The 17,015-nt window shown below is 46.6% G+C and overlaps 1 long non-coding RNA gene across 2 annotated transcripts in view; it reads left to right on the top strand.

The window, feature by feature from the left end:
* LOC144691090 (uncharacterized) overlaps window positions 1–8,391 on the top strand; it is a 40,873-nt gene extending 32,482 nt beyond the window's left edge. The window contains exons 3-4 of one of the 2 annotated variants that reach the window (XR_013579037.1): window positions 795–857; window positions 5,806–8,391. This is a non-coding gene — a long non-coding RNA (uncharacterized LOC144691090). Of the gene's footprint in view, window positions 1–794; window positions 1,651–5,805 lie in introns of those variants that run through there. The other variant, XR_013579036.1, reaches the window with a different exon arrangement.
* The last annotated feature ends 8,624 nt before the right edge of the window (window positions 8,392–17,015 follow it).

The following is a 17,015-nucleotide window of genomic DNA, read 5'->3' as shown; positions in this document are numbered from 1 at the left end:
CCCAGGATCAAGAAACCCAGGGTCAGAAATCCCAACCCGGAGAGAGCTGCTGGCCAATCAGGGGGGCTGGTGGCAGCCGCCAGTAATGCATCCATGGAGAGCCTCAGGATCGTCAAGGGACCCAGGCCACAGGCGGGTGAGAGCAGGACGTGGTCACAGGGTGAGGGGGAGTCAGCAGCAAGTGGGGGTGGGTGGCTCCCAGAAGGTCCCTCTCCCCCCTTCCCAATGCTGGGTGTCTTGATCAGGTACTGAGTGTCTTTAAACAAGGGGCCCCTCCCCACCCTGAGAGCCCTCAAGCAGCCCCAGCCAGGTTTGCTTTCCGGCTTCCCCAGTGACCTACCCCTCCCGTCGCTGACTGAATACCAGTGGTGGTGGGATGAGGACCTTCAGTGGGTCTCAATTGGTGGCGGGTGAGAAGGCCATCGATGAGTCTTCTTGTTATGGATTTATTCGGAGTGGAGACAGGGAGTCAGTGGGGTCCCTACTCGATACCCTCACGTCCAGTTAAATGCCCCATGCCTTGAAACTCATCTTGAGGGAGGGCATTAACTTCTACCCTATATTCCTAATATTTCTATACAGCAATTAGTCCTGTGGTCTGAAAGCGCTAGGCTAGGTAGGTTCCACACAGCTGCAATGTACCAGCAGGGTAATAAGCTGTGTATTGCCGAGGGGACAATGTTCCTTCCTCATAAAGCAGAATATCATCTGTTTTACCACGAACAGTGCCATGGGGAATCTGGTGTGATTTAAAGTCGTTTTCTTACGTTTTTCTGTTTTCTTCTCATCTTCAGGATGTCTCAGTCTGAAGGACGTGTCGACAATCTAGAAGCTGCTGTGTAGCCGACCAGCACCAGGTAATACTAAATGCTAAAAACTCAAAAACCTCAGCATCGGAGCTGTTTTCAGCAATCCTGCAAAGATACTAAGAACACAGGAAGGTTTGGAGGGAGTGAAGGGCAGCAGTTGATCTTTCACTGGGCCTACTGTGTCCTTCCCCACGTATACACATTATCCCCGCAATTTAAGAAACTTTCCCTCCCCCATCTGAAAACTACATTGTGGCTAATCTTAACCAAAACAAACGGGTTTGCTTAGGGTGGGAGCTTATAAAGCTGGAAATGTGGAACAGGAACCCAACCAGCCTCAGGCCTGTGGTGAAGTGGGATGTTGGTGGAACCACGGAAAGTTGGTCTGCCGCTGAAACCATTTGAAGGGAGGTCCTGGTGCCTTCATTTTAACAGTGATTCTGTTTTTAACCATTGTAGGCCAGGTTTGCTTGGCTTTGGGAAACCTGGGAGGTAAAAGGAGGCGAGAAGGGCTGAATATATAAGGTAAAAGGCTTGACAGAACTGCCTGTGGGTCAGGAGGAAGAAGGGTGTTTCCTCCATGGCCAACAAGCTTCCCTCTGTACCCATCCCCAACATTTGTCTGCTTCCCCTCCAGTGATCGGAGCCCAGCCCCCTCTACCACCGTCCACTTCTCTGTTGCTCCCTCCAACACCACCCCACCCAGTGTTCTCTCCCAGCTACCCCCCTCTCCCTCCCCACCTCTAGTTGGCTGCAGATTTGTGCAGCAGGTTTCCCACCCAACAGGCCAACAGGCAGCCACCCTGTCAAGCAGACAGGCTGTCAGGCAGCGAGCTGACAGGCAGCCACCCTGTCAAGCAGACAGGCTGTCAGGCAGCGAGCTGACAGGCAGCCACCCTGTCAAGCAGACAGGCTGTCAGGCAGCGAGGCGACAGAAAAGATGTCCTGTAGTTAGAAACTGCAGGACGTACAGAAAATTTGAACTTCTAAGTGTCCGGCTCCTACCTCCATCTCACCACAAGAAACCCACCTCAGAGGTTAGATCGGTTTTATAGTTTTACTAAGATCTCTATAACATTTAATACTTCCTTTCAACAGATAACAATCCAGCTTCCCTTTAACGGTATCAACAGATATCTAATGAACTAAAAAATTCTTTGCATGGTTTCACTCTGGCTACAGAAAGATTTTACCTAATGCTTAAGCTTGCTTGGGGCTTAGGAGTTACTGGGTATCTTCTCAACATTACTCCCCTCCAAGTGGCAAAGGTTAAATCCCATTCCCATTTTTCCTTTCCCCGTAAGGTAAAATATTGGTGTCCACTCAACACACCTTCACAGGGCAGCCCTGTTAAAAGGTAACATCTCACCATGAGGGCAATCACACAGGTGAACCCCAATAGATGATTTCTTCTGATAAGCTAAAAACTCCTGATCTATTTCTGTAACTTTCCTGTGGCCTGTGCCTGCCGACTCCGGCAGACACGGCAAACAGAAAATTCTTGAAGGTTAGACTGGTGCGTAGTCTAAAACCCCCGGAGGAGTGTCAGCAAACCTCTGTTACATATCTTGGAGATATCCTTTCACCGCTGTCACAGAGCTGGTTTTGTGTTTCTGCCAATATCTGGTCTTATTTCTCAGGAAATAAATCTAATTTCACCATTTACTGAAAAATACCACAGTGCTTTTACAGGCTAATGGAAATGATCGCGAAGTAAACCAATATCCAGTGAGCTGCAAACTCTGCCATGAAATGGGAGCTACTTACTGCATCCAGTAAATGAAAGAGTAGTAACATTATTGAAGCAGTGACCTAATGAAAAAGCTTTTATTAAAAATGGAGTTAAATTATTCAGATGGATAAACCAGGTTAGGATTTCAGTGGTGTGCGGTCTGGCTGTTTTGATTTTCCTTTCCTTTAACTCATGAAGGACTGGACCAAGTTCAATTCCATGCTATTTCTCCTTATTTTATCCATTTTTATGCTTAGCAACAGTACCTTGAAACTGAATGAGACAATCTACATGAACATGAGCATTTAACATGGTAGGAGTGTCATGTGGGCCACGAACTTGATGGTGCTTCACTCATTTTCAGTATAGATGTCAACTAAAATGACAGGCATGCTCACTACAGAGTGGAAGGTGTCCCTCCCATTTCACTGACAAAGGCTGAAAAACAAACATCCTTAGAATATGAAAATAGGGGACCTTAAAACTGCTTGAGGCCCTCGATGTAAAATTGGGTTGCCTAGCTGCATGAAGCCTGCTCCAGAAAACATGGCCCAAGTGTCATAGGTTTAAAGGAGGCAGCCACCCAAAAGGCACATTTTTATAAAAATACTGGTTCCATAGCAAGACCATCACTACAGGGCGTGTTTGGAACCTTTCTTCCTCATTGCAGATTAGGCAGTGGGTCAAAATTTCAAACCACTTCTCCAGTGAGCAGCCTGGAGACCACCCAGCAAGTGTCTGCAACTCAACGATCTCAGGCACATGATGCCCATCGCTGGGTGTGACGCTGGTCCACCCACTCCGGTGTAGGAATTATTCCCTGCACCCTGCACATGCCTGAAGGCTGGCACAAACCAATGTTTAAGCCTCTCTGAGTTGGTTAACTAATTTATATATTACGCATGTATGACATGAAAAAATGTAAAGGGACAGAGTAGAAACGTTTATATCAGCATGATGCAGTAAACTTAATTTGCTGCAACTTTCTTTCCTCCTCAACTTATCCACGTATAGCTGCTCTTCCTTCGAAGAAGCATGGATTGTGCCAGCTGTGTGGACACAGTAACCTCTGGTTGCTGTTGGTCCAATATGGCTAGTCTATAACAGTGATGAACTTCATTAGCGGCAAAGTGCTTTGGGACGTCCTGAGGTTGAAAAGGCACAAAGACACAATACGAACAAAAAAAGTTCTTTCTTTAGTAATAAAAACAGAAAGTGCTGGTAATACTCGGCAGGTCTGCCAGCACAAATTCATAACTCAGAATTTCTGAAGCAGAGTCATATACAACTCAATGTTAACACTCTTTCTCTATCCACAGCTGCTGACAGACCTGCTGAGGATTTCCAGAACTTTCTGTTTTATTTCCGATTCCCAGCACCTGCTGTGTTCTGCTGTGTTTCTTTCTTAAGTAGTTTTGAGGGGTCGATTGGAATCATTGGCATTTCTTTTGATGAATATGCTGCTCTGTAAAATAAATGAAACTAAAAAAGAATTAAGTTCATTTCTCCATCTGCTTTCACTTTTTGGAGGTCCGGATGATGTCAGACTGGCAGCTTCCTGGTTATTGATGCACAATACTGTGATTGTACTCATACACTAACCAGACATTGATACAATGAAATCTTTCCTATTCATAAAATTGAGGGTGCAAAAGTGTAAAAAGGTAGCTGCGGTGCGGGTATGGGGTGGTGGGGGGGAAGAGACAGGAGTGTGGAGGGCGGGGGGTGGGTGTGGTGACAATGGGGCTTTGGATGGTAAATAAGTTTCATCTATTTTTCCTTGCACCTGTGTGAACCCTGTCAGTCTGTCGATCTGAATAGCTCCATCTCTTTGTTTGTTTTCTTCCATTGGGACAGATAAAACGCACTCTGTCCTTAGTGACCACCTTGATGCAATGGTGAGCAGCTTCCTGACTGATGTGGTGCAGGTCACCTGCTGCTGCCTGGAAGGATACAATCACAGACAAATTCAGGGTAATTGTAAACTTCACTGCTGGAGAAAGTGCTGCTTTCCTGGTGGACCTGGGCTGCAGGTCTTCAGCCACCAGTCAACATCATCTCTTTGGAGGAAGCACAGCCTGAGGCACAAACTGCAAACAAACTGTAGACCAGTGTAATTGGGCATTAACACATAGGGATGTCACATTTTCAGTGATGCCTCCTTGGCTGTTGCATAAGAATTGAGGGATTCCCAATTTGGAGATCCAAGGTCTCCAATACAAAGCTTAAAAAGTCCTGACCGAATTTCCAAATCATCAGCTAGATTGATATACAGACAAACTAACACCAACCGTCAGTATCAGTGCTCAAAATGGTTTCCTCATTGTGGTGTCGTTCTCAGGAATAACTTCCTGACACCCCAACTATCGCTTAAAATCTGCTTCTGCTTCTGCCTTGCCTGTGTTGGCATCGTAGACTAACATCCGTATTCCACCAACATTTATGAATGTGGTTAGCACCAGCTGAATCAGACATGACTCATTGATATGGTGGTCATGATAATGAAAAACTTATACTTGGAGATGGTCTAAAGATGGGTCTTGAAGATTACCAGTGATGGGACTGTGACTATTTCCTTTGGCAGCTTGTTCCATTGTGGGATTTCCCTTAAGAAGAAGAATTGTTGGTACGCTGTCTTGGAAACTGTTGTAAGGTTGTTTAGTGTCTCACTGAGAGTTCTGGGGGCTTGTATGGTTGACCACAAACCGCTTATTGTTAACCCATAACTATATCCAATCCAATCCTACCAGGGGCGGTACCGTTTCCCCAGTCCCACATTAACCCTTGATCTGCCCGAACACCCTTACACAGCAGAAACAAATGCTCTTTGTAGTTTGTGTGGATGGCCACCTCCGTGTGTCCTCATTGCTGAAGGGTTCTTGTTTCTGTCAATTCCCACCAGTCCATTCTATATTTTCTAGAACATAGTCTGTCTGCTTTTCCGTTTATGGCAGGAAGTATCAGCGATGGTTTGGGAAGAAAGTTGGAGTAATGGAGCCAAGGATATTATCCACATTCCCTGACCCCTTTTATATGAGATGGAGCAACTGGCGGGTCTCAAAGGTGATTTTCTAAGAAGGAGATCCAGGTGCTGTGTTTTGGCAGCAGATTTGAGGTAGTGACTTCATCTTACTTCATTTAACATTCTAAATTTGTCTCAAAATTGATGGAAATCTAACACCGAGTCTATACAAACATTTGCTTTTTGTGGGCTAATAATGCATTTTTAAAAATTGACTTTTTAATGTAAAAAATGCTTTTCAGAGCACTTTGGCCAGTTGTGATGCCTGGGATTGGATCCAATAATATTTATAAGGACAGACTGTTATACCTGAGCAATGAATTGCCTTAGGAACAGGGAATAGATACCCAGCTTCCAGCCCTTCAGCTGGGCATCTGTCCAGATCAGTGGTCCTGATGAAAAATCAGTAGCTTTGATCTTTCTGTTTGTTTTATTTATTATTGGCAGTTTGTCCACTGAAACAGGAGTATTATTTTACACAACAGAATATGATTACTACATCAGTCATTCTGCATGAGTAGACAGGGCTGGATAAACATTCCACTAAATCATGTGCGTTGTAAGCTTATGGTTTGCCTAACTAAAGACAAGAGAGTCTACGGTATAAGATCGGGCTGGAGAAAGACTAGTCAACGAAATGGATTAACGTTTGAAAAAAATCATGGATACTTATAGAAGTGCTGAGGACTCCAAGTTGCCACTGAAAATTTGAGGTAAAGGGTCAATCGTGAACCAAGTGAGAATTGGCCCAATTATGAAGACAAAGGAATCGAGAGTCATGACATTAAAAACAGAAAGTGTTGGAAAAACTCAGCAGGTCTGGCACCATCTCTGTGGAGAGAGAAAATCTGGGACAGTTGGCCACCCTGTTGGTTAAATGCTGCCTTGATATTAACAACAGCTCCTCTCACCTCTCCCCCGGTGTTCATCACTTGTGTCCCTGTTTGCATAAAGATTGGGTTGTGATCTGGAGATAGGCAGTCTGGCGGAAACTAAACCGAACACTGGTCAGCAGGTTATTAATGAACAGATGTCACTTAATGGGATTGTTGATTGCTCCTCCCATTCACATTACTGTTAGCTCTTTAGAATTTTGGCCAGTATTGGCCGAGTTAGATTTGTTCTGTTTTTTTTTGTGAATAGGATGCACCTGGCACCTTTTTCTCATTATTGGGGTAGATTCCAATGTCCTGGCTGCACCTGGCAACTGAGATGGATAGTTTAGGTGTGCAGGTCTTCAGCACTACAGCAGGGGCCCATTGTCTTGACCATGTCCAGTGGACCCATGCATTTAATGTCACATGGAATGAACCAAGAATAGATTTATCCAGTTTGAGTTTGAACTTTTATTAGATGGACACCAAGCTCGACATTTCCTCACAATCAGCATCATGAGTAGTGCAATTCACTGTAAAATGTAAGAATGTGTTGTCATCATCTCTTAGGGCACAGCATGGATATGCACATTAGGCTGAATTCAGCAATCCTATATGCTCACAGTAGATTACTGCGCTTACAGGGTGCATGGGTCAATGATAAACCTGCAACTATTTTGGCCAGATTCTCTGATCCATGTTCCTTTCAAGTGAGGCACCTTACTTGAAGTTCAGGATCGATCAATTTATTTAAATATCCAATAGAATGGTGGCTCTGCTGGTTGGAGGTGTGGACCTTCATCAGTAGCTAATCATGATAGGTACTTGGCCTTGATCAAATGAATGTGTGTTCTCATAATTGGTGATATAGTGCATGTAATGTTTTGCAATAGTTGTCAACCCTAGTCTCAGGATTTTCTCATCAGTTATATGATGGATATTTACCTTCCAGTTTGCATTGTGCTCATTACCTTCGCACTCTCGACATCAGAGTTCAATGCTGCAAATCCGGCTGACATGTTATAATCTGTTTAAATCCCATATGAGCTAACACCCCCTCCTGCAGCACTCCCTCTTTTTGCCACCTAACGTTTTGGTCCTGAATGTTGGCTTCAATGGATTGATGGACTGGATGGACCAACATTCTCCCTCAGCTCCACATACCTTTATCTCCTTGATAATATCTCCAGAATGGTGAGATGAGAATTTTCTTTCCTTTATTCTTTCGTGGGACATGGGCATCACTGTCAAGGCCAGCATTCGTTGCCCATCCCTAATTGCCCTTGAACTGAGTGGCTTGCTAGGCTATTTCAGAGATCAGTTAAGAATCAATACATTGCTGTGGGTCTGGAGTCACATGTAGGCCAGACCAGGTAAGGACAGCAGATTTCCTTCCCCAAAGGACATTAGTGACCCGGATGGGTTTTACAACAATCAGTAATAGATATCATGGTCACCATTACTGAGACTGGCTTTCGCGTCCAGATTTATTCATTGAATTTAAATTCCACCCACAGCTATGGTGGGATTTGAACCCATGGCCCCAGAGCATTAGCCTGAGCTTCTAAATCACCATCTTGTAGTCTAGGCCACTATACCACCATCTCCTCCAATTGAGATGAGATGAGATGAGGTGAGAACGGCTAGAAGGCCCTAATAGCTTGCAAGCTGATGGTTGTATGTACCCTATGCTCTTGAGTCTAGGATTTGAAGAAGTGTTCTGCGTTTGAGGTACATTATCATTCAACATCAACTGACAATGAAACAATAAAAATGGAATTGGAGTTTGATGAAAAGAAATTGGAATTTGTCAAGGCAAAAAATATTAATATCCAGAACATTCTCAAGATAGGCAAATAAACATTGAAATTGTATGAATAACATTTGCTGAATTATTTGATGTTTCACTTTCAATTTAATTGTAAATAGCTATTTTCATTTCTTCATATTATAAAAATTCTGATCTTAGTGTTTCCCTGTTTGAAGAGTGTTCAGCATTGCGTTAATCTATCTTTAATCCAATATGCAGATTATTGAAAATCAGGTCGTTAGTTTTCCTGCAGGATTCACAGCTCTGCAAGTGCAGACTACTGATAAGGTGCAGCTTCTGTATCGCAACAGATATGATCCACTTAAAGGAATTGCTGTGTGAGCAAACACAACTTCATAATATATCTAAAGTTGTGGCACTTGGACGAAAGGAAGATGAAAGAATGCAGTTTCTGAAAAGGCTATTGGCTGCAGATGCTTTATAAAGTCTGTACACAGGAGCAGAGAGTTCAGGTTCATTCTTCAATGAGTATACCGATTCTGCTCAGTCTTAGATGTTTGGCCCGTGAACATAGCATTAAGTTGTTCCACAATGCGCAGCCTGGCCAGAATTTTATCAGGCCTTTGGCAACAGAGGGGGCCTCCTGTCTGGGCACTCCCTGGCCCACATAGGGTCCTCCATGTGGCAATGTCTGCCCTGCGACAATGATGGCACCTGTCCACCCCCTTTCTGATCACCAGGGCTTGTCTGGCCCCAGCATTCTCAGGCCCCAGACCATCCAATTGCCCTCATCTTGCAGCTTCAGCCTCAGCGGTTGGTTACCTCTGGGAAGACACTTCTCTGGGTTCCAGTGCCCCCCTATGTGAGGTGGTCTCTCACTTTCGGTCCCGCAGCAGTACCTCAGCCATTGCAGTAAAACTCAGCCCAAAGTGTTTGAACCTTGTAGGATGTTACCATTTTGTAATGACTTGACGTACCAGATAGGTTTCTACTTGAAACAGATAACTTTATTACAGAGGGCTTTTCAGAAGCCACATGCTTGAACCAGGTCCTCCAATAGAAAGCCCTGTGCTTAAGGCTCATTGGTCAGAGTCTCCAAGAACAATCACGTGACCTCTGATTGACAGTCGGAAAGACTATACTTTCAATTACTACATTTCCTCCCCTTTAGTTTTTTTTACAGTTTTTATTTACATTTGAATATCCCACAACATATACATATATACAATTCAGGGAATTAAAGATTAAGCCTCTGAGGTGGCTTCCTTATTTGGTTAGAGCAGCATAGCTCAACTACTTGAGATTCTTTCACTGGATGGACATGATCAGGAACTGCAGCATCAGGTACATCATTAGAAAGTGGCAGTTCAGGGTTTGGCAACTCTACAGGAACATTAGGCATGTCTATTCTAGGTCAGTCACCTCAGGGTTCAATGGTTCACAGGCAGAATAGCTGGTTGTTGGGATGTCTCTGTTCCTAAGATGATCCACATGTTTTCAAACAATTGGGTATTCCACTTCCAGCTGAAAGGACAAGGGACCAGTTTCTGAGACAATTGTACCAGGAACCCAACAAGGTCCTTTCCAAAATTCCACATGAAATGCTGTCGCCTACAGTGAATCTGCGGGCTTTGCTCTGAATACCATGATTCAATTTTTGATTACTCTGATTCTTCTCTACCTTCCCCTCTAAGTTTGGAAACACCAGACTTAACCTTGTATGTAGGTGGCCTTTCATCAGCAATTCAGATGGTGTTGAACCCGTCATTGAATGAGGCATAGCCCGATAATCAAGAGGAAAGTGGAACAGCTGAGTTTCTAGAGTACCTTCTGATAACCTCTTCATTCCAGAATTGAAAACTTGCACAGCTCTTACAGCTAACCCATTTGATGGGGGATGATATGGGGCTATTTTAATATGCCTGACTCCGTTTAAACTCATGGATCTCTGAGACTCTGTACTGGTAAAGGCTGCACCGTTATCTGAAACAGTGACTTCCAGTAGGCAGCGTACACTAAAACATTGACGCAGCTTTTCGATAGTTGTGCTCGATGTCGGTGATCTGACTCCATACGCATCTATTCATTTAGAATGCGCATCTACGATCAATAAAAACGTAGGCCGGGATTTTCTGGCCTCATCGCAGGTGAGGCGGTGCCCCAGCCGGAAGTCCATTGGCTTGTGCAGGACCGGAGGATGGCGGCAGTGGGCTGGTGAGGAAAATCCCACCCATGGTACCTAAGCATGGTCTTAAATAATCAATATGTAGCCTAACCCAGGGTTGACCATGTCACTCCCACGGGTGCAATGGAGCTGAAACAGGCAACTTCTGTTGGTGCTGACAGTAGGGACAGTGCTTGACCATGTTTTCAATGTCACTGTCTATACCTGGCCACCAGATATAACTTTGTGCAAGCATTTTCATCTTCGAAATGCCTGGATGTGCACTGTGAAGCTCTGAGTGGTTCTCTTCCTTGCAAAAGTAAGACGACTCTTGATCCCCACAACAAGATTCCATCTTAACAACTTAACTCTGATTTTCAGGCATGGATTGGTCTCATCTCTTCAGGCACTGGTGAATTCAACCACCCTTGCAAAACAAGGTCTCGGACTTTCGACAAACTTGTATCTCTGTTCGTCCAATTCCTAATTTGCTTCACACACATGTGAAGAATCCAAGAAATTCGTTACAAGCACAACTTCTTGTGGCACTGGAGCATGTACAATGCTATCTGGTAATGGGAGACAACTGAGTGCATCTGCATTTGCAATAGACAAGCCAGGACGGTGCATAAAGGTATACTCATATGCAGATAATATCAAAGCCCAACGTTGAATTCTTGCTGATGCTATTGGCGGAATGGCTTTATCCTCACTGAATAAACCCATTAATGGTTTATGGTCCGACACAATGGTGAAATATCGTTCATGCTGGTACTGGTGGAGTTTCTTCACTCCGAATGCCAGTGATAAACCTTCATTTTCTAGTTGGGAATAACCCTTCTCAGTTGCAGAGAGGATTCTGGAGACATAGCCTATTGGCTTTTCTGATCCATCTTCCATCCTATGTGATAACACAGCTCCCGCACCTTAAGGAGACGTATCGCATGTTAATACCAATTCTTTCAATGGGTTGCAGTGTACCAGTAAACATGATGAGTGTAATAGCTTCTTAATTTTCACAAAGGCTTCTTCTTGTTGCGAATTCCATGACCAACAATGATTCTTTTTTAATAACAAGTGTAATGGTGCTAACACTGTCAACAGGTTTGGCAAGAAGCAGCTATAATAGTTGATCATGCCCAGAAAAGACTTGAGTTCAGTTACACTGAACGGAGAGGGCGCCTCTTCAATGGCCCTAACTTTCTGCTTGACCAGATGCAAACCCAAGGCATCCACCCTGTGACCAAAGGTGGATGCCTTCTGGCACTTGGAATGTACATTTCTCTTTCTTTAATCATATACCGGCTTCCAAAAACCTTCTTTACACCTCTGCCAGGTTGGCCAAGTGCCCTGTTTCAGTTGATCCTGTGATCAGCACATCACCTAGGTACACTACCACCCAGGGAAGTCCTTGCAAGAGACTCTCCATTGTCCTTTGGAAGATTGCACATGTAGACGATACTCCAAAGGGTAGGCGACCCTTGTGCGTGTTGATGGTTACATACCATCTAGATGTGCTACCCAGCTCTAGTTGTTGGTATCCATGGCTCATGTCCAGTTTGGTGTAGGATTTGCCTCCAGCTAGCTTTGCATATAAGTCATCTCTCCATGGGTTAGAATATTTATTTAGTTTGACTGCCTTGTTCACGTTCAATTTATAGTCCCCACAAATGCATACAGTTTGGTCAGGTTTCAACACAGGCACTATGGGTGCTGCCCATTCTGAGAATTGGACAGGCTGGATGATGCCCAGCTTTTCTAACCTGCGCAGTTCTGCATCCACCTTCTCCTTTAGGGCGTAAAGCACAGGTCTGGCTTTAAAGTCGCAGTGCTCAGCCAACTGTTTCAACTTTGCTATATAGGTTGCTGTATAGGCTGGGGCCTTTACTCTGGAGTTAAACTTAAACCTCTGCATTATTACCAATGGTTTCGGCTGGTAATGCAATTTCACAATATCTACAACTTTGTTAAAGGATTTAGAATTGGGCGCGTTCAGGCCCCGTCAGACTGTGGATGTCTTGCTACCACAGACACTCAAAAGGATTGCGTTCTGCTTCTCCTCCGTGGTAATTTTGTTCGCCACGAAATAAAAACCAAGGCGCACTACATGCTGGCTCCCGTCTTCGGTAGTCACATTGTAAGGATCAGTTCTGCTGATGAATGGTAGGACTGGTGAGTATACTTTTCTTTTTTCTTAAGACCTGACGTACTGACATTCACGAGGCGAGGTGCAGCACTGGAGCTATTTTACCCTCGTCGCCAAATGTAATGACTTGATGTACCGGGTAGCTTCTTGACTGATCGTCAAGTCATACCACATTTATACTGAAGGATAGAAGCAAAACAGAACAGAACAGCATGAAATCACTTGGTTTAATTATTCTAGTTGATGAGCTCACTAAATAGGTTCACTTCTTAATGAATCTGCACAAACCAAACTGAAAGACGCCTGTGCAGCTTTATCCACTCACTTCGAACAAAACTACTCAGAAAACACAGCAAATTACCCACACTAGAAGAGATTGTGTCACAGTTAAACTGGAGGAAAGTGTTTTGGAATTAAATGCACAGATGCATCCGATTAATTTCAATTCACACTTTGGAAGTTCTTACTAATGATGTGTGATACTTGGGACTTCCATTGCAGCTAAAGTGCATCGTAAAACATTCAGTCGTTACTTGAGCTCTGCACACAAGGACAGGCGAGATCATGGTTTGGGGATTGCTCAGCAGGAACAAATCACCAGACTCAGAAGTGCTAGAAAGAACAAGGAAGAACAACTTGAAATGTAACAAGGCGTATGTTCAGTGTGACTGAACTCATTTTCATAAGAGATTGGATGAGGGATAGGGGTGTGAAGCTGAACAGCAAGAAAATCCGACATCCTGGCATCCTTCCATCTACAAAAGATGTGGGACACACAGCAACCACCCCATTTCAGGTGGAAGCCGTCAGACGATGCGCTTGGCTGTGAAGGCCAGTCCTTGAGAGGCAGGTTCTGCCACAGGCGCCGGACATGAAGCTGTTGCTTTCGGTGTTGGCGTCTGTTGCCAAGCTGACGTTGCCACTGGTCATCGTGGTGGTGCACGCCAGCCCACAGGACGTGTCATCATTTTCCTCTACCGTCCGCCCGTGACTCCCACATGTGATAATCGATGTCTAGGGCCTTCAGGCCTTGCCTGCAAGCATCCCCGAAGCCACTAATCCTCTGGCTCTGGCTACCTCACCGTACAGCAAGTCCTCGGATCTGCGACGATACTCCATCCTGCACAAGTGCTCGAACCAACAAAGCTGCCTCTGTTTGATGTGTGCTACCAAACTTAGGAGCTCTGCCTTTGAGAGGACTGTCACGTTCGGGATATTTTCCTGCCAGGATATACCCGGAATGCGGTCAGACAGTGAGGATTGCAGGAAAATGATGACAAGATTATCACCGAAAAGAAAGTGCTGATTTTGTCATGGTAAATTAACTGGGAAGGCAAATTCCAGGCTCATCACCAAATCAGTCTACACCATCCCATGTGGTAGTGAGTTCCACATTCTCCTGAATTCCTTTTAAATTTATTGGCGACTATATTTTCTAGATTATAGACATTCAGACTGACTATTAGGGCAGAATTTTCTGGATGACGTGCGGGTAGTGGGCCCCGCATGGAGGCGTTTAAAATGGCGCATGCTGATGTCGGGCGAGCGTCCTAACATCACCGCGCGGCATAGCGATATTTAGCTGGGCGGATGCGCGATGAAGTGCAACGCTCGCCCGCCATTAATTAAAGGCCTTGTTAAGGCCCTTACCTCGGCTATCGACGCCGATTTTGAGGAGCCCGTGTGATCTTCGGCTCGGCGCATGGGCGCAACGGGCAGGCAGGTAAGTCATTTTTTAAGAAACCTCATCCATGGGCGGGATATTTGGGCTCAGAGAGGTTGCCAATGTTTTACATGAAGTATTTAATGCAGAAAGTGTTTTAAACTTGCCTGTGTGATTGTTACCAGTTCAGATCGATTTCCAGCCGCTTTCTCTGTACTTCGAAGCTTCAGTTCAGCACTCTGCAGACAGGAATCTTTATCAGGCCTGCAGCTTTCCGGAGGCCTCCATTTAGCCTGGGTATGGATTCTGACATCTCCACTGGAGGCAGCTCCTCTGAGGAGGAAGGGAGGGATAGAATAAGGAGGAGGCCAGGAGTGGACAATCAGCCTCCAGGGGAGCCACCTTTGGGAGTCCAGGCGCAGGCACAAGGGGCGCAGGGCCAAGAGGTTGTCCAAGATGGAAGAGGCAGCAGAAGATGCCACTATCCTGCTGCCAGGGTTTACAGGTAGTGAAGCAGCTACCTCAATATGTCTGAGGTGCAGTGCCAAAGGAGGCTCCGATTCTCAAGGGAGACAGTCAACTATATCTGTCAGATGATCAGCCCTGAGATCTCCGCTAACTGTGTGGGTGGACACCCCATGCCAGTGGCTCTGAAGCTCACAGTTGCCCTCCACTTCTATGCCTCTGGCTCCTTCCAGGGCTCAGTGGGTGATCTTTCCACACTTGTGTCAAGCAGGTTACAGACGCTCTGTTCAGACGGGCATTGACCTTCATCCACGATGACCTTGGTGGGCGTCCTCTAGCCCGTGGAGCCTGTGCTGGCTCTGCCTGGGAGGGAGTGGCCAGTTCCAGAACTGGCACCTCCCCAGTTGTCACAGCCTCAACGGAAGAAATGTTGACTGGCAGAGGGGCGGAGGAGCTGCTGCCCCCATCCGGAGCGCCCTGAGAGGACAGGCAGCGACGACAGGCAGCTGCTGCGCCAATGTGAGGTCACATTGGACCTCCCTGCTCACCACAGATAGATGGGCACTGAGTGCCGACACTTGGTGCCCAGAACATCTCCCACATTGGGAATGACCACCCTTGGCCATTAGCGCTGTGAGGGCTGCAGGTCAGAGCGTAACCCAATCAGAATATTCTCCATCCGACTGAAGCCCCTCTCCATAATAGTTGCCAATCTCTCAATGGAGGAAGCCTGAAGCTCTGTCCTGAGGTTCATGCCTTCACTGACACTCTGCCTGGATTCCTCCACCATAGAGACCAACTAAAGCACACTCTCATGCAACCCTGCCAGATGCTCCCGCGCACCCGGCCGCTTGTCCTGCAGCTGCTGCATGGCTGACATCTCCAGAAGTACATCATCACTGCCGGACTCAGCATGTGCCTGGTCCTCCAGCTGCTGGCGCCATCGGCACTCTCTGTCCCTACCATCTCCTCCAGCGATTGTGAAGTGCCCTCTCCACTCTGCCCTGGGACACTAGCCGATGTTATATTCCCCACCGAAGTGTTTGCTGCTGCGCTGGTGCTTGGCTCACTGAAAGGATGTGACGCTAGTGCCAATTGATGCCCCTCAGGTGTGGAGGGGGGGCTCTGGACTTGTTCCTGGTGGCCATGCGGTGGTGATGCTGAAATTAACAACAAGGACAGTGGATCAGTTAGTGTTCAGTCAGTAACACCTTTCATCCCTTTCCCCCCAGGCTCATAATGCGCTCAACCTTCAAGAAGCTAAGGAGACGAACATTGGTGGGGTGGTAAATAGTCAAGAGGAGGCCCAAACATTACACGCGCATACAGACAGGCTGGTCAGATGGCCTAAGGAATGCCACATGGAATGTTATGTGGATAAGTGTGAGGTTAAGCCTGTCCACACTACTGGTGATCAGTCACCAGAAGATAGTCCGGCTGCTTCCAACCCCCTCCCACAGTGGCCACCTTGGACACATGCGGCGTCCATCACTTTCAATAACACACGAGTCTTAGCGCCCATGGAAAGGAGGCGCACCATCTCATCACCATCAATAAGACATGTGTTGGAGGTCTGAGTATGTGTCTAGCTGCCTCCCCTGCAGGTTGCCCCCAGACTACTCAAATGCAACAAACACCAACATATGCTGCGGGGAGAACCCATCTTCTCCTCAACCACTAAGGCTGATGTAAACATGGTCACTATCTGTTTGCCCACCCAGCGTGCGCCAAATGCCCAATGCAGTAACGACACTAAGACGTGGGGAGGGGGCCTCAAAGGCTAAGGCTACCTGCTGGGTTAAATAGCCAAGGCTGACATGGTCCTCACCCTTCCAGAGGGCAAGAAATCATTGAAGCGCTTGCGGCCCTGGGTTCCTGTGCGCCGCACAGCATCTTGGGAGCTGACCACCTCCGCCACCTCCTGCCAGGCCCACTTTGTGATGTGGGGGACCCTCCTCCTCCCATCCTGGGGAAACAAGACCTCTCGCCGTTCTGTCACCTCCTCGAGAAGGGCAGCAAGGCAGGCATCAGAGAAGCAAAGGGCACATTGGCCCCCCAGTGGCCTACCCTGCAGCTTCCCCTCCTCCTCTGGCCTGCCCTCCTCCTCTGGCCTACCCTGCAGCCTCCCCTCCTCCTCTGGCCTGCCCTCCTCCTCTGGCCTTCCCTCCTCCTCTGGCCTTCCCTCCTCCTCTGGTCTTCCCTCCTCCTCTGGCCTTCCCTCCTCCTCTGGCCTGCCCCTCTCCTCCTCTGGCCTGCCCTCCTTCTCTAGCCTTTTCCCCTCCTCCTCCGGCCTGCCCTCCTCCTCTGGCCTGTTCCCCTCCTCCTCTGGCCTGCCCTTCTCCTCCTCTGGCCTGCCCTCCTCCTCTAG

The sequence above is a fragment of the Cetorhinus maximus genome, chromosome 15, assembly GCF_964194155.1.
Source record: "Cetorhinus maximus chromosome 15, sCetMax3.hap1.1, whole genome shotgun sequence".
Lineage (NCBI taxonomy): Eukaryota > Metazoa > Chordata > Chondrichthyes > Lamniformes > Cetorhinidae > Cetorhinus > Cetorhinus maximus.
This window is presented reverse-complemented; position numbering and strand designations above follow the sequence as displayed.